The sequence below is a fragment of the Scylla paramamosain genome, chromosome 17 (assembly GCF_035594125.1).
Source record: "Scylla paramamosain isolate STU-SP2022 chromosome 17, ASM3559412v1, whole genome shotgun sequence".
Lineage (NCBI taxonomy): Eukaryota > Metazoa > Arthropoda > Malacostraca > Decapoda > Portunidae > Scylla > Scylla paramamosain.
In genome coordinates, this window is record NC_087167.1 from 10,181,856 (window position 1) to 10,207,240 (window position 25,385).

Here is a 25,385-nt window from a genome sequence, read left to right on the forward strand (position 1 = left end):
GCCTCACTCAGAGCAGCAAGGCGATAAAGTCGATCACCAACTTGGAACATATTTACAACTCGTGAAGAAAGTTTTGATGAACTGCTCACGATGACAATAAATCCACTACTTCTAGCACTCCTTCAGCTAACCTAACATTTTTTTAATTAAATTGCTATATAGTTCGTAGTCCTGTGCAAGATGTAGTACTTCAGAGTGAGCAGAACTTATTCCACATGTAATTTTAATCGGATGCGAAATCAGAACATAGTTAGCACTCACCGTGCGTTCCCTGGAGGCGAGAGTTCCAAAGGAAGGCAAACTAATAACTGATCAGAATGCAGGATTGATTTTCGGTATCGTGTCTAATTAGTACAACAACAATGCAGGCGGGATGTTGATATTTCTGTGTGAAGAACGCCTCATTCCACCACACCTGCCTTTCTTGCTAAAAAGGAACAAATTGAGTAGGCAATAATTGTTTCTTTTGAAGTAGAAGCATCACAGTAGGATGAAGTAAAACAAGCCGTCAGGGTGTTCCACAACTTCACCAGGACTAGAAGCAGCACTCGCCAGCCGTGTATGCTATGTTGATTAATTTACGCTCCTGTCTGTTTGATTGCATAGGAAGAGTAAGGCGACGGGTGGCGCCCTCCTGCAGATATTAACAGCAAAGCAATATCTGCCCACGCCAGGGTGAGTGGCGCCCTCACACAAAAGGCGTGTACATGAACAACAATGGAGACAAAGTATGAATTCTCACAATAATGATTTTCTTTATCAACGCTAAATCTCTCTCTCTCTCTCTCTCTCTCTCTCTCTCTCTCTCTCTCTCTCTCTCTCTCTCTCTCTCTCTCTCTCTCTCTTGATATCTAGAATTACATAATAATGAAGTCTAAGCATGTAATCAACAAAGAGGTTTCACATGTATGTTCCTTTTGTCCATGTTCATAAAATCATTGCCAACGTTGCCTGTATGAACTTGAGCATGACTTTCATACTAAACCAGCTTGTTTTTTTTTTTTTTTTTTTTTTTTTTTTTTTTTTTGGCGGGAAACAGTTTCCGTCTCGGCATTTATCGTGCTATTTACTATTTACTCGTATGTCATAAGTTACAATAAAGGGTATGTTCACATTTGCGGGGACTATACTAGCATACTTTGATAACAAACGTGTGTGTGTGTGTGTGTGTGTGTGTGTGTGTGTGTGTGTGTGTGTGTGTGTGTGTGTGTGTGTGTGTGTGTGTGTGTGTGAATCATCCCATCTGCATTGTTCAACGTCTTATTGCAGAAAACTCTTACAAGAAATGGTTACCTTAACGTTTACACAACAAAGAAAAGTTGGTGATATTTGATTCCTCATAACGTAACTTCTCCACCATCAGCGAGGCACTTTGCAAACTGATGCAGTGAATTTAACAATTCAGATCCAGAATATAGCATTTTACAGTTACCGTTGTTGAACTTCTATGAAAAGATTATACAAGATACTTTAGCTCTTACCTTCCAAGAAATAAGCATTCTCTATCTCCTCCTCCTGCAAGATGAGAGTGTATGGAGTCCCTGTGCGCCCCTGCGTTGTGCATGTGTACGTTTAATAGCTTTTTATCTTTTATAGTGGTCTTATAATTATCGTGCATTGTTTTTAATCGTTTAGGCTGATCATTTTATTTTATTGCAGCTGATGGACCGTAAATGTTATTATTTCAAGCCATGATCTACTACCACCCCAAAACCGTAATTTCAATTTGTATGTTACACCTTCTATTTTCACGAAATTTGTGGTCAATAAATATTTATCTATCTATCTATCTATGTATTTATTGGAATTACTGTCCGGTGCATAAGTTAATCTAAACTTATTCTTTACACAAGTAATGAAGTGATGTTTTTACTCTCTCATAGTTCATTACAATGCTGCTTCATTTGCTGCACATTACTACCGACGGTCATGGTTGTAGCTGCTTGTTCTGAAATTGTTCATGCCTCTCACACTGTTCAACTGGCCTCGCTATCAGTAATATCCAATTCCAATCCGTAACCTGTTCACATTATTACTCTTATGAAGAAGATTACCATTATATTCACTCATATTTCACTCTTATCAGTATATTCTGCAAGTCTGACTTTTCTTTTATTCTATTTTCCTCCAGCTCACTTAAGTAAGGGATAATCGAGTTAGATATTTATATGTTCTGTAGGAATTAAATATTTCCCTTAAATTTTCGGAACCATTTTACATTAAAAAAAAAAAAAAATGGAAATAAAAAAATCATATTTTTCAAAAACCATTAATAATCCCGGTTGGTCTCCTCTTTTTTTTTTTAACGAACAACTCCAAAACCACAACCAAATCCAAAACCATTATCATAACGAATGAAAAGCGGAAATACACGAAAAACAAAATTCGGAATAAATCACATTTCTTTCGCTAACACAATGCATATCAAATATTTGCGCATTTAAAAAAAATGAAGTAATAAGTAATAAGTAATAAGTAATAAGCGAAATAAAACTGAATGAGAGATGGAAATAGATATCACATTCCACAGCACTCTTCACACTCGCCCACCATTCCACATCTCAACCTTCTCTCTCTCTCTCTCTCTCTCTCTCTCTCTCTCTCTCTGTGTGTGTGTGTGTGTGTGTGTGTGTGTGTGTGTGTGTGTAATTGAGAGAGAGAGAGAGAGAGAGAGAGAGAGAGAGAGAGAGAGAGAGAGAGAGAGAGAGAGAGAGAGAGAGAGAGAGAGAGAGAGAGAGAGAGAGAGAGAGAGAGAGAGAGAGAGAGAGTATACGATGATAGTAAGATACACATAAACGTAAGTGCAGCACGGGAAGAGGATGGGGCTGTAACTTGAAGCTACACTAAAGCCTCCCCAAGTATACTAAGAGAAGCGAAGTACCTTGTGTCGGGAGCTGATAGAAGAAGTATTTGCAGAAGAAAAAAATGTTTATAAAGTTGCCAATATTGTGGTAAGAACGCTGAAGTGCAAGGAAGAGTTGGAGTGAAGAAAGTAACGGAGATTCTTCGTCAAGATTTTACACACGAAGGAAGTAAACACTGAGGTGGAAGGTGGAACAAAAGTGAATGGAAGGATTCGTGTAGAGTAAATCCACCAAGTAAATTTCTTCCACATACGTACAGTACATCCCATCCCAAAAAAATCATCCAAAAAAGATTTTTCCAGTGTTAAATTTGGTTTATGTTTTATGAAGTTACGTTAGGTTAGGTGAAGTTAAGTTAGGTTGGGTATTTTAGAGGGAGATGTGCGTACGTACAAGTCTGGCACTGCATATGATAAAGTTTGGGAAAAGAAATTTTATGCGGTTTAAAGTAACTAATCATTGAATGTATACAGGTGATGTGACCAACCTCCATGAAATAGTGTTTATCATTATTTGTCATTAGTCTTGAGAATGTCTTACTAACGGAGTCTAATGTTTTGGTTCCCCATTGATTGGGCATCAAATAAGCAGTATTTCACTTCATAAGAGGACGGCAAAATGTCATCTTTGAGACTGCAAGGTCAACAGATACAAGGCCACTGTAAGTCTGTTCTTACTCTAATACTTACAGTTAATGGTAAAGCCAGAAACCCTTCGATTTGTGGTTTGTTTATGAGTAACACTGCGGCGACCAGCAAAAGATCACCACTCTCAAAACAAAGACACACAACACACCGCACAGTAGTGTATCTTGCACTATCTGCAGACTGACTGACTGGAGCAATTCCTCTGAAAATTTCAAAAGTATAATCAGCTCATATGCGTAAATAAGGAATTACTAATCTTCCTCAAATATTTCAGAATCTCATAAGAACACTACAGTATACTGAGGTGACACTTACTTTGCATAGTCCAATCGACCAATGCAACCCACAGAGGCCAAGCACCTGTAATGCTGCTTCCGCCAATGTTGTCCTTGTCTCCTTGTCCGTGATAGACTTGAGCATCGTCAGGCAGTCCTGCGGATCGAATAATAAGACTGGTAAGGCAGTTGGCTCCAACAAGCTCGGCTCACGTATTTCCTGAGAGCGGGTTTCTTTGAATTAATTTTCCCCTGTTTGGCAATGATTCTTCCTGATTCTGCACCGTGGAGTGTGCAGAACCATGATTGTCCCACACAGTGAGGAAAAAGCTGGTCCCACATTTGCATGAATATCTGAAGAATACAGCTGTCTGGTCTGTAACACGATCACAGAATTTATAGCCTGCACAATGCAATGGTGACCGCTGCATCAAAGGAATACGTGTCGCGAAATTAATCTTCCGCAGGTGACGGGTTGGAGTTGCTGACAGTGTTATGCGCTGGAAAGGAATGGAAAGATAATGCAAGGAGATGCAATATCTGATCCGGAGCAGCAGCATTAGTAAACAAAGAGGCCAAGAACAACACACCATTGTTTCTGTCCCTCCTGAGGCTCCACAACTCCTCGTCTGACATGAAGTAATAACGAATTTCTAGCATCAGCATTAGTGTGCTATGCTATAGATTTATCCGTGACGTCTGTTTGGCGTTGAGCATCTATGAAAAATTGCCAAAAATCCAGTCGTTCTTGAAACCATGATAATCTTTTTCTTGTTTACCTTCGTCTTACTAGCGATAATTACGGTCAAGCGAACAAAAATAATTAGCAGTGGCGTTGATAATGAAATGTACTAATAAACGAAAAATTTCACAGATATCTCTCTTTGCAATCTAACTTAAAGCGATCTTCTGTTCGTCCTTTACTCGGGATGTTATAAATTTTAAGCAGCGAGTGTTAGCGGCACTTCATCCTTGGCAGGACTCCTATCTTTCATGAATTCACTCTTCTTGAAGTTCTTCTAAGCCAACAACTTTAATGTAAAAGAAACGTGAAGATGTGTGAACGTAGGCTGCATGTGAGCACAATGAGAATACACAAATGATGCACGGGACTGCGAAGCTTGTCCTGATCTTACTCAACGTTTTGGTGAGAGCGCTTCCTTCTTGATTCTGTGTTCAAAGTTTGCTTGTAGAGCTGTAGTGAAAATCCGTAAAAGTTTCTGAATCATTTTAGTCATTCAGTCTATTCGTTTTCTCTTCAAAGGCATTAGACAAAAGCTCTGTAATTATTAAATACAAATACAATGCCCTTACTGTGTTACTTCTTGAATGGTGCAAAGTATTGCTAACGAAGTTACTCTAAATTTTTAAAAAATCAGAGAGGATATTTTCTCGAGAGAATTACAACTTTGTGTGTGTGTGTGTGTGTGTGTGTGTGTGTGTGTGTGTGTGTGTGTGTGTGTGTGTGTGTGTGTGTGTGTGTGTGTGTGTGTGTGTAAATATATATATATATATATATATATATATATATATATATATATATATATATATATATATATATATATATATATATATATATATATATATATATATATATATATATATAATATAAAACCACACACACACACATATATAAATTCTGTATGACACAGAGACCTCACCCCAGTTTCCCATGCTGTAACAATATAGAGTGCTACAGACAAACGCACGGATTCTTCAGGAAAGAAAATAAAACTGTCTTAAAGACGCAGAATCTTAATCCTCACACAGTCCACCACCGCAGAGAACAGAGATGATTTTCCTTACCTTGCAGTCTCTATTCTACCATAACCTTTATTTTTATTTTTTCAAAACACATTTTGATCCACATTTGCTGCATTTCTTCAGGACGTTGCTTATGTTTTCAAGGAGGGCTCTTTTACTGCCGACGTTAACCTTAATATTAAACTAGTTTTGTTCCTTCACGCACACACCATTCTTGCAAACACCACCGTTGTTAATTAATTTTTTTTTCTGCATCCAAACAAAAAGGCTATCGTACTTCATTCAACTCCCCAGAGCCAATGGTACAAATCTCCCCTGCTCTCTCTCTCTCTCTCTCTCTCTCTCTCTCTCTCTCTCTCTCTCTCTCTCTCTCTCTCTCTCTCTCTCTCTCTCTCTCTCTCTCTCTCTCTCTCTCTCTCTCTCTCTCTCTCTCTCTCTCTCTCTCTCTCTCTCTCTCTCGGTCTCTCTCACGGTGGTTCCGGGAGTGTGCTGAAGCGTTCTGAATAACAGATTAACACAGTAAACGGACCTAAATTCTAACAGAGGCTGCAACATCAGTATAGAAGTCCTGAAATCTGATCATTCAATTTAATCAGGGACATATGTATGTCAGTCATCAAATTATTACGAGTTGCTGAAAACTGAGAAAAAAAAAATGTTAAGGACAACGATTTTTCTGTGTTACATAGGAAAGGAATTAAGTACAGGATAATTACTAGATTTTGGAATTCTGTGAGAACTGACAGGATAATGTGAGACATACTAATGCAAACGAACCGACACACACACACACACACACACACACACACACACACACACACACACACACACACACATCTGTCTGTGAGATATACTTGTATTCTAACATGATATGAGGTTGCTGTATCACTTCACATATCTCAACTCGATGTGTGCCTTTCGAGCATGGTCTATAACATGTCAGAAGAAATTGCTGTTAGAGCAAATGTAATCGAAATGTCATTTCACCATAATACTATGGTTTTACGTTGAAACTTGCATCACTGTCATCATATAAAACTCACAGCAGCAACAAGCATCTCTAATGCTGGGGCGTTGGTTACTGTGTCAAGTCTGTGTGAGGTTCTGCAGAGATGACCGTCCTCGCCACCCTCACCTTTAGAGGCCGATCAAAGCGATACTCCTTTCCGTCCACTTCCCCTCATGTCCCATGGTCCTCCCCTCCCCTGTAATCATGCCTCCCCACCATCTTTCACACACGTAGTCTGTTGTCCTCCTCTCTCTATCAAATAACCTGTGCAACAAAATCTTTCTTACTCAGATAAGAGATACAGTTTAACACGACGGCCATTTTTTCAGCAACATAACGCTGCCGATACACACTGCAGATACAAATTAACTATTCCTTTCGACATAGGCATACACACATGCACACAAACATACGTGTAGGTAGTTCGGCCAAATATCGCATTTTCGATTGCAGATTCGTTGTAGAGGAGCCTCAGAGTGCGGCACTGGCCTTCAAGGGGCACTACTATAAAAAAAAAAAAACACAAGCGTGCCTCCGACAACACAGGTAGCAGCCGACCAAACGCACCCCGTCAAGATAATCTAAAGGTGCATGTGGGGACTTAAATGTGTGTGTGTGTGTGTGTGTGTGTGTGTGTGTGTGTGTGTGTGTGTGTGTGTGTGTGTGTGTGTGTGTGTGTGTGTGTGTGTGTGTGTACATATCCATCAGTATCATCCACATCTACTCCTTTTCCTCCACGTAATAAAAATAAAAAAATAAGAAAACGAAAGTTAAGTGTGGTTGAAGATTTACCACGTATGCTCTACCAAAAGGAACTCTTGGTAAGAAGCGCCCTAAAACGAGACCTGAAGAGACGATCCTTCACGCACACGCAGTCCCAGATGTCTCACAAATCCTAACCCTTTCCTCACCTTACAAATTACCTTCTACTCTTGATGTACTTGTTACTTCACTCATTCCTAAGCAATTTTACCCTTATGTGATCCACCGTAAGTCGATTCCCACCCTTCTGTAAATCTGGTATCAGTAACTCTAAGCCTCACTTTCATTTCTACCACCTATATTGATATTACATTCATGGTATATGTGTAGTGCCCATACAGATTAACAGTGAGGACAAAATCCTACACAATTTCTATTTATGACTACATGCAGGAATCCTTCTCTCCAAACTCCCCTAAGCGCTTCCATAAACTTTTGCTTCTCCCATCCTGTGACTCATCTCTATCTCCATGGACGCCCTTGCCTCAATTTCCACACCCCAGTATCAAAACTTTGCCACCTGTTACAACCTTTTGCCATTTAGAACTTTACCAGCACCTCTTGTATCCCTGTTGCATCTCATTACCTTGCTCTTTGCCGCATTCACCTTTAGATTCCCTGTCACGGTTCCTCAAAAGTTCTGTCTTCTTTATTTATTTAATTTTATTCATCTATTTATTTTTTATTCATTTTTTATTATTCATTTATTTATTTATTTATTTTATTTTTCTTGCAACAAAAGCTGTATCATTTGTGAACAAAGAGTGACTCAACCTACACTTTCTCCAGCTTCCACGAACGACTTTCATCTTTCTATTCCGTCATTTCCAATACTTCAATCCCTCACTATTTCATGCATGATAATGTAAAACTACGCGCTCTTTACATCACTTAGATCATCAGTCTCTACCATCCTAACACACACCAACCTTCCCTTGTAGAAAACTTCCCTATCTCTGGAAATTCCTTCCTAGCCTGTAACCTGTATTACCCACGTTTCATTTCACGCTTTTCCCAGTTTTGCTATAACATTTTTTATATAATCTTTTCACTTACTGTCATGTCTCCCTGTACTCAGCTGTGTCTCTCAGGAATATAACACGGGACAAGTATACACTAATACGAAAAGCACCGGCCGGCACCATCACATACACTGAGTTCTTTATCTTGCTTCTCGTGAAAAAGTCAGTGCACAAAGGACACCGGAAAAAGGATCTCTCTCTCTCTCTCTCTCTCTCTCTCTCTCTCTCTCTCTCTCTCTCTCTCTCTCTCTCTCTCTCTCTCTCTCTCTCTCTCTCACTCTCTCGGCAGACCATGTCCACGGCCTGTGCTGATATTGTTCTCAATAAAGTGTTGGATTCAGTGAGTCGCGAGACAGAACTCACGAGAGTCTGGCCTTTCTACTCAAATTACTTTTGCAGTGAGAGGCTACGAGACTGTTGTAGATTTGATGTGGAAAGCAGGTTCGTATTTTCTATAACTTAAAATTTTACGTGTACTGGAAATTAAGCGACACTGAGGAGTAGCCAAACCCAAAGCAGACTATATGTTTATTTGTCAATAATGGCGTCATGATGTGGACGACGTAAAAAAATTTGTAAGGAATTGCACATCACGATGATAAATCACGAGGTAGGACGAGAGAATGTGAAGCTGCTGTATTTCATCGTATGGAGAGATGTTCTACTCTTTCAAAATTCCTCTGCATAAAACATGAAGTTAAGTCAGTTTATTCGTGCATCTTGTTTATTATACTTCGCCATTTTGATCATTAAAACCAAGCACGTCGCTACAAAGTCAGTCAAGGAATTTAATTTGCACACGTTGCTGCGAAATCAATTATAATGATCATAAGGACCCGAGGAAGGCAGGAACACGAGGAACGAGGGAAAAGGGAAATGCTAATAGGGAAGAGAGGAAAGAGACGAGAGGAAGACGGAGAATAATGTGAACAGGGGAGAGTCGGACAGCGAGGAGAGACGAGGAGAAAAATGCAAATAGGGAACAGAGAAAGAAAAGAAAGAGGAAGTTTATTGTCCTTTTGCCGTGATAAATGAAGATATGACTTTGCGGTGCCAAACGCAGACAGGTGGTCTTGTCGTGACTTCTTCGTGTCCGACAGAAGGTGAGCAGCTACAAAATATACCAACAACAGACGCTGGTCCTTCCACTGTTATGGCAAACTATACCAAATAACAATTGTAGGGAGCACGAAGACCTGCGCTTGAGGCAGAGTGTCTGTCATCCTCCCAGAGAAGAGAGTAACTGCTTGCATGAGGTACTGAGCATTGCAAAAAACGTAGCGTAACTACGTAGGCGAGAAACAGTGTACGGTGCGTATTAGCAATGTGAGAACACTCCTTGTGGATCTTGCAGTGGCGACGTGACACACGCGGGTCATTGCTGCTCCGAATCCCAGGAACGCTCGACGATGACTTCGCCACGCAGCTTTGCAGAAAACCATTATCCACTCTAAATGGGCCGCCGGTGCAGTCCTATCACAACCCTACAGCACCACGAAGCCACTCAGGCACCCGTCCCTGTCTTCAGTATCCTTCCTGGGCCCAGGACATCTTCACGGACCACCACAGCCTCCAATGACTTGGCTCTATGTAATCAGTAGACCGCCTCCTCCACGCCTGCTCATTGGAGGAATACGACTTGGAGATCAAGCACACCCCAGAGAAGTCACAAGTCCATGTCCAAGGGTTGTCCTGCTTGGCGCTGGAAATTATTCAACTGAATGTGTTACCGCCCGTTGTTCAGGATGAGTTTTGGGATGTGGCAGCCGCTATTAAACACGGTGACGAACTTCCCCCAAAACTGTTTGTCAGGAACCGACTCCCGCATCATTTTTTTTTTTTTTATGAAAGAGGAGCACCGGCCAACGGCAACAAATTGTCAGAAAAACAGGTCTACTTGAATGTCAGTCTCCAAAACGAGGTCAAAAAGAATCACCGCAAATTGGAGGATAAGTGTGTGTCTTGACAAATCCCTCTTGAAAGAGTCAAAGGAAAGAAGAAATACAGCAGCACGCAGAGAGTCCCCCAAATGTTACCCCCGCTGTGTGGTGAAGTATGTTAATGACTTGCGGTGATCCTTCAGCTCCAAGACCTCATCATTCCTTCGCACTGGGAAAGGCAACTCCTCCGCAAGCTAGGGGACTCTTTTCCCTGTGGTTAACACAGAGATCAAGAACATCAACTACTCCCATGGTCTTCCCTCTCCAGAAATGTAGGCATCCACACCGTCAATCCACCAGGTCAGATTCAGAAAATTGCCGGTGAAACTTCCCGTGGCCCTGTGCCCCGATATGATTGTGTGTTTCTGCCTGATTTCCTATCGGCGGTTTCACCCAGGTCACGGCGCGATTAGTCCCAGGTTTTCGCATACATCTCTCTCTCTCTCTCCCAACAGATCGAGGAGGCTGAGCATCGCTTAGCGCAAGGTAGATAGGTATCGGGCAGCGAAACGCCTGACATGGAACCGCTTATCGCTGGGTTGTTCCACAAGGGACCAACCGCCACTGCCTTCAGCAGTGGAGGTAAACTAACTCGACGATCGCTTCACTCCCTGCTTAATGAGACGGCAAGTAGCTCTCAACTTCAGCATATTTCCACGAGGACATGGCCGAGTGGGTGCACAGTAGTGCTACAGCTGCAAATGACCTTCTCCACGACAGCCTAAGAGACATGTATGAAAGGACTAACCTTGCAGGGGGAAGGATGAGGAGGGGAAGGAAGAACTCAGTCCCTGACAACGGGTACAGTGACTGTATCTACTGTCCCGTGGCGTGGCTAAAGAACAGTGCCTGGCCGGGGGAAGCTTGTCCTTGGGTGAAGCTCCTTGAGTGATGGATTTAGTCTAAAGACCTGTAAACGCAGCAAAAGTAATTTGGTATGTCCACTGAGGTATACCTGATAGAGCTAAAACGTACCCTGTCAGGGATTAAAACTGCAATACCCAGAGGGGTGAAAACGAAAATAGCGGTAAAAGATAGCGAGAGATGCAACACTGCGGCAATGTTGTATCTCTTGCTACATTTTACATCTGTTTTCACGCTAACTGCTCTTCTGATCTTAACTGCATGCCTTTCCTCCTCCCGCGGCGTCGCTGCACAGGACTTTCTACTTTCTTTCATCCTTATTCTGTCCATATCTTTAATACAAGAGTTTACTAGTATTATCAATCATTCATCCTTTTTTCTGGTAAACTCTGGAACTCCCAGCCTGCTTCTGTATTTCCTCCTTCCTATGAGTTGAATTCTTTCAAGAGGGAGGCTTGAAGATGGATGAGCCATTTGACCTCTCTATAGGGAATGGCACTCTTTTTTATTTTTTTTTATTTTGTCCCTTAGCCGGTACCCTCTTATATATATATATATATATATATATATATATATATATATATATATATATATATATATATATATATATATATATATATATATATATATATATATATATATATATATATATATATATATATATATATATATATATATACTTTATGAATCACAATACTACCCTTAAGTTTCTATTAATAATAAATAGTTAACTGAAATAACCTTATTCCTCCCAAGGAAGATGAAATTCAGAACATGTAACTATGAATACACTGAGTGTAATATATATGCGGTTATTAAATCTTTACAGAAGTGGGGAATACATGACAAACAGCTTTGTAAAAAAAAAATAATAATAATAATAAAACGATAAAAAAAATAACGCATTACATCCCTATGAATGAAACTTCTTTCTCACGTTATGTAGCTTAATATCAGCGTCAATGGAATAAACAATTTATGAATCTATAAGCTAAAAGGAAAAAGATCATAATTTGAATCATGACTTTTATTACTATCATTAAAATCCACTAGAATTAAGTGATTTAAATAATTAGATTTAAACCCTAACAACTCAGGATAAGACAGAAAACTGCGGTCAAATGAATAACCGAGTTTCATAAGAACGTAATATTAGAAGATCCCTGAGTTACAGTGTGACACACTTTATGAAGACAGACACTGTTCAGATATTAGACTGGTGTAGTGAAAGAGACCCTCACAGAAGGGGAGCGAGCACAAGAATGGAGCACTATCACCAGTACTGATGGCAATGGGGAGGCGGCCATGTAAAGACGCCCTCGGATGAACCTCTCCACCTGGTGTCTGAGTGTGAACGGCACGACGTTACTCGAGGGGTAGACTCAGTTTCACAGGAAGTGAGTCAATGAGAACTCTAAGTTACAATATATACTTTTACTACTTTCAGGAGAGGGTAGACAGCTCAAAATCTTTACGCAACCTCAAACATGATAAATATGTAAATTCAAATAAATAAAAATCATAACCGGTTGTATTTAAAGTGGCACAGGCTTTGGCCGTTACATTAGATCTGTGAGACAGTATCAGGGATCATATTCTTCTAGATTAGTTTGAAAAAAAGCTCAGTCAAGTGATAAAGGCCCTGACATGTTAGATACTACCTATGGTTACAACATGTCAAAGGAAAGGAAGCGTCTAAGAGTGTAGAACAATACACCACCACTTGACAATGAGAGAAAGCCATAAAAAAACCTTCACACTACAACCTTGTGTTTCGCATACTTATTACTATATTACGAGTCATTCGGTTATTATTAATGCAATCCAGTTTCTAGACACTGGGGTCATGATGGAATACAAGTCAATGTAGTATTTTTTCTGAAACGTTCAGGAGTTACATGTTTATGCTCGTACTCTTATGAAATGACTAAGCATTCAACTACATATAAAAGGTTGAAGCAAATTATATACCGTGTGTTGTGTGTGTGTGTGTGTGTGTGTGTGTGTGTGTGTGTGTGTGTGTGTGTGTGTGTGTGTGTGTGTGTGTGTGTGTGTGTGTGTGTGTGTGTGTGTGTGTGTGTGTGCAGAGAGAGAGAGAGAGAGAGAGAGAGAGAGAGAGAGAGAGAGAGAGAGAGAGAGAGAGAGAGAGAGAGAGAGAGAGAGAGAGAGAGAGAGAGAGAGAGAGAGAGAGAGAGAGAGAAGCAGTGAACGGGAAGGCCCTTTCATAATTTCTCGTCTGCAGATTTCAGAGTTAAAATTTGTTATGAATCTGGTAAATTTACGAGCGATCCTAGCTGGCCTTCCGATGCCTTGGTGTGCTGGGTGCGAACACTGCTGCTGCTGCTGCTGCTGTTGTTTGTTTCACACGAACGCCAGAAGTTTGTCTTCCTGGATTAGTTTTACTTCTTTTTCTTTTTATTTTTTTTTTCCTCCTCATGTGTACGTGTCTTCTGTGAGCAGAGCACGCGCCGCACCTTATCAAACGGACTCTACGCTATAAATTGCACACATAATAATAATAATAATAATAATAATAATAATAATAATAATAATAATAATAATAATAATAATAACAAAAATAATAACAATAATAATAATAATAGAAGAAGAAGAAGAAGAAGATGCAGAACAACAACAACAACAACAACAACAACAACAACAACAACAACAACAACAACAACAACAACAGCAACAACAACAACAACAATATATACGGTGCTGCGTTAATAACTTTCCATCGACCAATACTAAAGCAAGGTTGTACGAGTATAAGTGAGTCTCCACGTACCCAGTGAGTCAGGAAACAGTACTTGTTATTCCGACAAAGTGTGACAGGTAAACATTATTACTTGATCGGGGACACACACAGAGAGAGAGAGAGAGAGAGAGAGAGAGAGAGAGAGAGAGAGAGAGAGAGAGAGAGAGAGAGAGAGAGAGAGAGAGAGAGAGAGAGAGAGAGAGAGAGAGAGAGAGAGAGAGAGAGTAATTGATTGACACAGAAAAGGGAGAGACAGAAAACATGTACATGACAGTCTTATTCCACTATTATTTAGCTCCATATCATAATCTCTCTCTCTCTCTCTCTCTCTCTCTCTCTCTCTCTCTCTCTCTCTCTCTCTCTCTCTCTCTCTCTCTCTCTCTCTCTCTCTCTCATTATATATGTGTGTGTGTGTGTGTGTGTGTGTGTGTGTGTGTGTGTGTGTGTGTGTGTGTGTGTGTGTGTGTGTGTGTGTGTGTGTGTGTGTGTGTGTGTGTGTGTGTGTGTGTGCGCGCGCCTCTACTGATTAGTGTTTTATGTGTTTTCATGTATTCCACATGTCTCATATTTCATATTTTATAACTTCCTTGTGTTAACTCTTGCATTAGTTACGTAGAGCGACAGAACGCAGGTGAGAGTAGATTTCTGTGCAGCAAGGCCACGGAAGGTCGGGGAAAATGCAGGTGACAAGTAAACAATAGAGCAGCAACTTTGAAATTAACAATACGAGATGAGAAGAAGTGCAACAATACCACGGACTATAGAACATTAAGGACAAACAGTTAAAAGAAAAATTGATATGGTAAAGAGCTCTTGACTCACACAGCTTGGCAAGGCATGTAAGACGCGCTTCAGAGATGCTAACTATAAAGTTAGCATCTCTGAAGGAATGATGATTAGGATTTTAAGGAAGTTTTTTAGTAAGAGACAGGTCAAAGTTCCACTCAGTATTTTCAGTAAAAGATAATGCAAGTATGCTCAATGTAGAAAGGGGAGAACTTGAATGTCACTGGAAAACAGGCGGAAGAAAAAAAATCACCTCTGCTCAGCTGGGTACAGAGGAAGAACTCGAGCGACAGGATAATATACAAAATTAGGATCGTGACCGGAGCAGCTCGACTGGCAGAAATGGCACAATAAGCTAGATCAAGAATGCTGGGGATGTCTCCAGGGCGACCAGAGGACGGATGTTACTCATTATAAATAACACCACATTTGTGATTTTTAATGATCATTACTAAGTGAAATAGACATTATTTATTATCGATATTACTTCTGAATACATTGATCTTAATTTTTTATTTACGAAGAGATACATGGGAACAGGATACGGCACACACACACACACACACACACACACACACACACACACACACACACACACACAAGATGATGTAGATACAATTACAGGTGCCGTTGCAATTGGAAACCATCCCTCCCTGCCAGTACTTAATTAATGGAACGTGGGAATGTGTTGCCACGCTTTAACCTTATCAGTGATCTTCATGTCTTCTCTGTCCCCGTCGTTTCTGAATAGTGCTGCAGCTTGGGGTTCTAAAGACAAGGTGTATCTCATTCCATACACACTACAACATACGCTTACATGCAAATTTTACATCTCAAATTACATCATCTTACATGCAAATTTTACATCAAATTTTTACATGCAAATTACATCTCAAATTTAACATCCTTGAAAATATTACTCATCAATTTTCAATTAACTAGACCTTGGAACCTCCATCTTAGGAAGAAACAGACGTCCCACAAACATCCCCAGGTTGAGCAAACAAGGAGTGGACTGCCACAGGACTCCTAACGACGCTCTGCATTGATTTCACCAATACATGTAATTATAAATCTATGTTTCGGTCTTAAAAATAATTCCTTCTTATGCTTCACGTTAACCTCTCTAAAATTTAGGTACCTAATGCAACTCATACCAATAATATTCTCCTGCAAATTTCTTTACTCCTCATTTCGAAATCTTAACGAACAAAGCATATCACATGTGCACCCATTTGCCATCAGTTAGAAAGTTATTCTATAATATCTTAAAGTCAATTACCAGTTTTGTCCGTCAGCTTCTTTTCTTGATCTACCAATGTAGTCTTAGGTCCGCTGCACCTCCACCAAAAGAAGAACACACCAACACACTCCTCATTCTGTTCATCAATTTTCTGTTTCGTTCATCAATTTTCTGGCGAAGCAGGAAATCCGACAAAAACAATATGGGATGTGTTCCCAGATCCTGCTCCATGCATTTCCATTTTTTTTTTTTTTTTTTCATATAGAAATGTAATCTTATAAAACTATGAACCAAGAAAACCAGAGAACAGACAGTTCTGCTTATAAGTTCATCCTTTTCACAATTATATTTTTTGCCTGCACTATTTCGACACATATTACAATACAATCCCATGGCTGCGTGCTGCAATGGTTCTTCAACTTTACTCGCGGAGACAAAGCCCTCGAGGTGCATGATGATGTTGAAATATTACTCATCAATTTTCATATTTCATTCTCCGCATTTCGTATTCATACAAACATTCACACGGCAAGCTCTGGAGTTCTTTGTGGAAATTGCTTTCATGTTTATGTATTATTTCTTTACAAAAAAAATGTCCTGTTTTTAATGTGTGTTGATTAATGATTAATATGTACTGATTGTTTTCAATTGATTTATTTTAACACCTTCCATTCAAGGCAACCGAAGCCTCTGGAAACAAATCTACAGGCACTGCAGGGCCAAGGGATGGAAGCTAATTATGTTTCGTTGGCGTCTTGGTCGTGTTTTCACCTTCATCAAAGATTGTTTTATTCCGATGTCCATGAAAAGCCAAATGCGTATGTTGGCGTGCTGCACTCAGCCAGTAATGTGATCACTTAATGGACATTCTCTGTGAACTGCTTCAATGTACAATAAATGCAAGGCTTTTTTTCTCCCTTTTAAAGAAACAAAGGATAACGGATTTTTTTTTTTATTTATCTATTTATTCTTTTTATTTATTCAAACATCAGACGTATACTTTTTAATGAACGAGTATAATACAAATCAGAACAAAAAGTAAAGTCTTGACCTCACTAAGTCTTATCCAAAATACTGTCTTTCATCCATCAAGTATTACAGTCATCCCCTCTCGCAGTTCAGCTGTAAATTTCCCTGATGCCGTGTTTTGTCCATGTCCTTTTTTTTCCTGAAGCTTGCCTTGTGTTGCTTTTTCGTTATGTATTTCAGTACAAGTGACCTCTTTGTTGCCACTGACAATGCCACTCACCAATCTGCGGTTGTGATCATCTCATACGCATCTGTCCATTAACATTTTTTCTCTTTCAACAAGCATCAATTTCCGCAACGTCGTTTGTCATTTGTGTCATCTTTTAATTTTTACGCGGTGTCGGTCAGTGTTTTCTACATTTCATTTATGGATGCGACACGTATATTGTATACATTCCTCGCCTTTCCCCCGTTCATAATTGATTCTTTGTCTTCTCACAGCTTTCCTGCTTTTCATTCCTCCCTTTCCTGGCTGATTTTCCTGTTTCCAGTTGCTTTTTATCACTATCTTTACTGGCTGAAAGTAAAATTTTATCAAAGGACAATTATTTTTAGATAGTTCTGTGAATTAAGTAACAATAAACGGTAAATAATCAACCAAAAAACTTGTCTTTGCTCAACCAATGTCCCTCTTACTATGACTTTTACCTTACACTAAATTCTCTCTCTCTCTCTCTCTCTCTCTCTCTCTCTCTCTCTCTCTCTCTCTCTCTCTCTCTCTCTCTCTCTCTTGCTCTTCCTCATTGTTTTCCGTTTCCTTCTTCCCCTTTCTCTCTATCTTGTGCCTCATTTCCTCTGTCATGCACTCTGTGTGTGTTCCTCGATTATCATTACACGCCTTGGTTGTTATACATCTAATTTATGTTTAACACGTGTTTCTCAAGCAATTTGAGTGGTAATAATCATGCCGCTATTCTTCAAAATAAAATATCATTCGGCATTCCCTTATTCACTATATGATGAACGGAAAAGAATGCGAATGAATATTATACCTCTGAACTTATTTTATAAAGATGTTTTCTCTGTAGTAAGATTCCTCTGATCACAATCTTAAGTCTCTCTCCTTTCCTGTGCCTCAGGTGCCGCCTCTGGACCTGCCAAGGCATGGGTGCTTCTGGTGCTACAGACAACAAACAACCTCTTTTAAGTGGGAAGAAATGAGATGGTGCTATTCTAATTTCCTCTGGAATGATTATTGCTTTCCCATCAGAGATCCTTTTCTCAGTGCAAAGTGCATAACAGAGGTGATTCTCTCTGATAAGGGTATAGTAGTAGTAGTAGTAGTAGTAGTAGTAGTAGTAGTAGTAGTAGTAGTAGTAGTAGTAGTAGTAGTAGTAGTAGTTGTTGTTGTTGTTGTTGTTGTTGTTGTTGTTGTTGTTGTTGTTGTTGTTGTTGTTGTTGTTGTTGTTGTTGTTGTTGTTGCTGTTGTTGTAATAGTAGTAGTAAGTAGTAGTAGTTCCGGCCCCAGTGAAAAATAAAATTATCCTCCCTCTCTAATCGTAGCAACACGGCTGAGTTACGGAGCTCCTTCATAATAGCATCCATCATTCGTTCACTGTCCGCTTAAATGAGCAATTCCTGCAGCAGTCAAGTTAGACACCGGTGCCCAAGCCGTCCATCTCTCCTTTTGTGAGGAAACAAATGTGACGACCTAAAACATTATAGTTGTCTTCCTCCTTTTACACGACTTTAGCAAACGGGTTATTCACCATTTTTTTTTTTTTCCGCAGAAAGCTTTCCCGACATTTTGCAGATACCCTATAAGCGACGCCCACTACTCCCACCAGAAACAATATGGATTACGGAGATTTCGCTTCCACTTAAACATTGAGGTCAGAGTCTCCATTTTTTAATGTCTGTTAGACGATTGAGTCAACTCAAGACGGTTTTCTCCTCTACGTTAAGACTGAGGGGTTAAGCAATTATACATAATGGGAATTCAACCAGTTCCTAACCCCACTCTCTCTCTCTCTCTCTCTCTCTCTCTCTCTCTCTCTCTCTCTCTCTCTCTCTCTCTCTCTGGCACGCACACGCCCACAAAAAATATGGCTGAAGTGCACAAGCAAACATATCGCTACCAGAACAAACACACACACACACACACACACACACACACACACACACACACACACACACACACACACACACACACACACACACACACACACACACCAAAAACTTACAATACGTGCATGAGGAACAACTCACAAGATATTTCTCTCCTACACAATCTGTTCTAATATTCATGTGACTACTCTTCATTTAAATTTGCTGAAACTCTAAAAACTTGCTGTATGATTTATATTTAATTTCACTTCATTTACATAGTTCTCTATATAAGAAAATTATTTTTTTTATTTATCTGCACGCTGTAATTGGAATTAAATCAACTTTAATTTTGATTTTGCTCTTGCACCATACCATTCTTTTATTTTCCGTTATTTTTGTTCAGTGCGGGAGAGAGAGAGAGAGGGCGTGAGGGCGCCAGTGCGTGGAATGTAACAAACGGTTGGAGGGGATTTAGTTCACGGCGTGACCCAAAACAAAGGTGCGAAATGTTAAGACAACCTTAAGTTACTGCCAAGGAAGCCCAAGGTAAATATAATTCACACTCTGAAACGTTCCCCCTCCCTCCCTCCGCTCCACTGACTCCTCCCCCCTGCAACACAAGGATGCTCTCGACGTACCACTTCGCAGGCTAACACCGAACGTCACTCATTCGCGAAAATCCCACATATTGTTCCGCTGACCTTCACTCCATCATTGGAGCATACAGCTAAATCAAGTAAAATCAGACATTTCATCACCAATATGACCAACACAAGCTGGCACCGCACCTGGCAGAGTACGGAGGCCACCAGGAAAGAGGAAGCAAGTGACTCGATGCCACGATAAAATGGCCACATAGCCAATCATATGCTGCGGAAGTTTTTAAAGTTTCGACCTCATCACTTGCTTTACGAGCGCATTCATGAACGAAACGTTTTCATCAGTCTAAACTGCAAAAACGCTCCAATGAGGTCCATGCGTATTTTCTTTATTTTCATTTTCTTTTCTTTCTTTTTTTCCCACCAGCCCACACTATAGCAGAATTATGTTTGCACGTGGATTTCATTCTTTACTCTCTTCATCAGGAGCTTCCACCATTCATCAGAACCCACTGTTGTTCTGCGAAGCGCAACAGCGGTCCAACTGATGGCGACGGCTGAGCATTTCACCAGCTGCCTCTTGCGTCCAGTCCAGTAACTTCAAAATATCAATACGTTTGCCACGAGCCACATGAATATTTATTTTCAATTACAATTTTGTACTATCGGCTCAGTGAAACTATCCAGAACTAGAAAGTAAGTCACCATTCCTCCTCACTACAGCTGCTCTACATAACATGAGGAGATCACGACGACTATCAAGATACGTCACATCTCAGCGCCTCTTCTTTGTCGGTGTATTATCCGCTAAGCCTCGTCATCCTGAGTAAAAGCGTCGTTAGGAGCCCGCATCACAGGAACGAAGCTGCTCGTGGCGCTGATGCTATTACGAGGTAAGAATTCGCAACAGAGTTAATCTTCATCTAATTAAGGAACTTCGTATGTTATTAATTAACAAGTATACAAAGCGCCACATGATGTGGGCAACAGCCACACCTGGCAGCACAGTGCCTTGGTGACACTCACGATGAAGTGGAGCAAGACACCGGTTACCACAGATACTGCACCGCAGGAGCCAGGCAGGCGTCATGCCCAATTTACAACAAACGTTTCGCCTTCGTTGAAAGGTAGTTCGTTTACGTTTTCCTAAAGCTACAATGCATTGACAGCTAATGCCTGCGATCAGTCCAGCATGTAAGTTCCTTCAATTGCAAAGTTTCTAGAGGTACTGAGATGGAAATGCTCCTGTGTAATAATTTCGGGTATGAAGTAATACAGTCAAATACATTACCTTTCATTCCAGTCTTCTGCGAAGCATTCAGTTTTATTATCCAGATCGTTCGACTTTTTTTCAATATTATTGATTTTTTTTTTTTTTCATTTCCGCTGCAAAGTTTCCCATAACGTTTCTATCATATGCATCGCCATATTATTAATGATTGCTGTACGGTGCATTCATCAGCAAGACGAGCGAGGATTGAATTAAATGGTGATATTTCGTTTGATCCACGTTATGTTCACACTCAGCCCTCACACACTGCAGGCGATTCAATAGAACATTAATCTCGTTCGCCTTATATTTTTTTTACCTAAATTAAACGAAGTGCGAAATTTATTGCCTACTTAAGCTTTGGAAACAACTTCAGTGAACGAACAGGTACATGAATGGCAGGTATTTCAGTTATATTTGACATGCACGTCACGTGGCGCACATCAGAAGTAATATGACCGCCAATGCTCAAAATGACTGCACTGCTCATTTCCCTGCAAGGATATAAATGAGCACTGTCGCCATTACTGATATTAATTTTCATTAAGCACCGTTATAACCAAAGCAATATATCTATTCTGGATCACCGAGTCAAGCCAGCAGTTGTTCAGTGAGATATGTTCGTGGCGACACTCCATGGAATGTTACCTCAGCTGCATACGGCGGCTGGTTTCCCCGCAACACTGTACGAGTAAGGCATCCCTTGAATGCCGTCAAGAGAGAGATTCCCACAACACTCGTCGTGGCAAGAGCAAATTGATAAATCTTCTTTCCTTCCTTACCTTCTCCCTTCATTGCTTCATTCCTTCTTTCCTTTCTTTCCCTCAATCTTTATTCATTCTTTCTCCATTTTTTTTCTAAGTTTCTTTCTTCCCTCATGTCCCTGTTCTCTAATACGTGAGCACACCATAAGCGCGTTCGCTCGAAACAGTTAACGAAAAATGGAAGAGAAATCAATTTGCCTAGAAGCGGTACATCCATGAAAGCCGTTCCTGTCGCTCTCCCTTCACACTCCACTCCGTCCCTGTAAATGTACTGTCACAAACTGCATATTCCTCTATTACCAAGATCTTTTTTTTTTTCCTCCCTTTCTGCAGCATAGCCATAAAACTATTCCCATCGAAGAGAAACTATTTTCAATCAAAGTACTTCCATCACGGAAAACTATTCCCATTTAGGTGAAAAAAAAAAAAAAGCAAAACAATGTCTTGCCTCCGCTGCTCTGCCACATCTCTTCAAACAGTAACTATGGAAACTTGAGAATAAAAGCTCTACATCAACGTGAAAAAAAAAGTGTGTGTGTGTGTGTGTGTGTGTGTGTGTGTGTGTGTGTGTGTGTGTGTGTGTGAAGAGCTTGTCCGCACGGAATATTGTATTGTAGAAGGAGGTGTAGATACAGTACTGGCAGCAATCCTTTTTCCTTGGTTACCTTTCTGGAAATACAATCCCCACCTTCAGACCGCCAACTAAAATCGGGTAAAAAAACATTATAACACACACGGTCGCTTTCTCCCTCTATTCAAGAGAACTGTTTTTTATTTAGTGTTTTAATGTTTTTTACCTGTTTTTTGCTGATGGTCTGAAGATGGGGAACTATCCAAGAATAAAGGAATGATGCCAGTACTGATGTATCTGGGAACATTGGGAATTCTCTGCCGTAAAATTCTTAAAAGTATTTTTTCGTGTACACTCATCGGCGCACATGATGATCGTCTTAGCTAATCTATACTACCAAGGCAACACAATCCAAACACCACATTCATCCGTACCCTGTAAACTTATTAAGATACAAACCTACTCATTAATGACAACCTGCCTGATATCCCATTGTCACACTTACGCTGTCAGAGTTTCCTTCATTTAACTTTGATCCTTTGTCTGAGAATTACAAACACCTACGTTGCTAAGGAACCAAACATCACACACGTCACACACATAACTTTGAAAATGCATATACGTAATTGTTCTCGCGGAACACGTCGCTGTCATTAAGAGACAAAACAATGCACTTCCCGGTAAGAAACTAGAGATCAAGCTGCTGCTCTGACGGTGAACAAGCGAGTGAGTTGATGATGGAACGCCAACAAACTAAGAGAGAGCAAGTGAGCGAGGGCTGCAGAGCAAGTGTGTATATATGTATATATGTATGTGTGTATGTATGTATGTATGTACACGTTCGGCATATTACATTTCCTTGCGTCCTGTATAGAAGCTTGTGTGTGTGTGTGTGTGTGAGAGAGAGAGAGAGAGAGAGAGAGAGAGAGAGAGAGAGAGAGAGAGAGAGAGAGAGAGAGAGAGAGAGAGAGAGAGAGAGAGAGAGAGAGAGAGAGAGAGAGAGAGAGAGAGAGAGAGCTGTATTCTACTAACTAAATCTCTTCTGCAGTATATTGGTACAAGAATTTGAGTGAAGGTGTTTGTCTACTCCACTTTCAAGCCTTACTTAACATACTTCCAATTTCATTTAACCTCCTGTGTCTGTGTCTGACGAACGTGGCAATCAATTTCTTGAAGCGAGAAGCTGCTGTATATCCGGTTTTCCACACCGATGAATCACGCCCTTGGGAAACCTTCTTCAGATCCCTCCTCATCCCCAGAGACCCACGGCACGTTTTTTGTTTTCAGAATGAAGACTAAGAAAGCTCAGACAGGACCCCGTACAATCCTGCCGCCCAGATCGATTGACGCAGCTCGCCAGAAGAGAAGAAAGACTTACCGAATCGTACAGTAGAAGGGATCTCTCCTAACTTTCCCTTAAGACGGTTAGAGCCATTGGGAACGAAGGAATTTCGTCCCATGTCGCAGATGATTATTGAAGTTTTCTTGAGACCGAAACGTCCTCAAGTAATTTCTCAACTTCAAACAAGTGAGATTCCAAGCTTCCTTGAACCCTCAATCTTGCATCACTAGCCCCAGTCATCAGGTAGACTCATTGAGGGTAGGATTTACGTTCATTGTTATGCAAATAATATGCGAAATATGACACACAAACACACACACACACACACACACACACACACACACACACACACACACACACACACACACACACACACACACACACACATCACTACACTTCTACACATGCCTACACCTTCATCTACACCCACAATACAGGTTTCCAAAGTTACACCCAAAACACCAATTGGCCTTCTTATCAATATATATCAGAAATTCTCTCCGAAGCTGGCCACTCCACTTCGGTCCATCATCAACGCCTCCTTCAATAAGAATGAGTGGCCAGATAACTGGAAAACAGCTTATCTTACTTCTATCCCTCAAAAGAGCACTCCATAGTCACTCGGCAACCTCAGGACTATAACCTTCACCCCGATCCCCACCTTCCACTATAAAGGATTCTTCTTCAGGATGGGGAGTCAAATTCGTCTCTACTGTTCACTGTCTCATGTCATTATCTCTCTTCTTCCCTACCACCTTCTTCCCTTTCCTTCATTATCCATTCAAGCCTTTACCTATCTGATTTCCTTCCTCCCTGATTTCGTCCCTTACGCTTCTCTTTCATAAATATATATCCTTCTTTTCCCCTTTCCTCCTTTTCTCTTCATTCTTTCCTTCCCTTCTCTAGTCTGCATTCCCTGCCCTGATCTTCCTTCTTTGAGTGGCCCCAGTGACTCCAAACGCGAGGTCCTCATACTGATCAATATCAACGACGCGACGACTCACCCTAGCTGGCGTTGGAACTATGTGGATGACACCATTCGTGGCACCCCTACCAACAACGACACTCAGACTACAACCATCTCGAGGATCTTGATAGACTCCGGACGTGGGCTGCACACAAGGTCACTATTAACAAAAACAAGACTATAGACATGCACCCACGTACCTCCTCCGTCTCTATCGGTGACAAACAGTTCAAATCGTTCAGCCAGTAACGCTCCTCCATAGCAAGCTGTCCTGGAACAAACACGTCAATAGTCTTGACGGCTCGGCCATCTATCAACCATATTTCCTCTGAAGATTCAAGCCGCTAGTTACTCCAGTGAGCGAGTCAGTGAGCGTATACTCAACGTTTATACTTCCTCAACTCACTCACCCTTCACCAACTTGGTCAACCTCACTCAGTCTCACCCAATCTACTTGAGAGGGTGCAGAAACTTGACTAATCCTCGAGTTCAACTACTCCACCTACCATGAAGCCCTCGACACCTGACGCCTCAAAACTCTGCAGAGCCGCCACGCTGACGTCATCAAGCAATTCACTAAGGAAAAAGAAGAGAGAGAGAGAGAGAGAAACTCTATCATCCTCTCGCAGCCAGCACCTCCACCCCTCAATTTGTTAGCCACAGCGGCTCTCTGCTTCCCACGCCAGCTCGGGCAGACTGTAATAAGAAGAGCCCAGCACCCACCGTGATGGAGCCCATTAACCTTTTGATTGCTGTGGCTTTTCGTTAAATTTAATAAACTGGTTTGGTGCAGATTTAGGGTATAACACTGAAAGGCATGACTGACAGCAGAAAGAGTTATCAAGCAGTTCAAACATAGA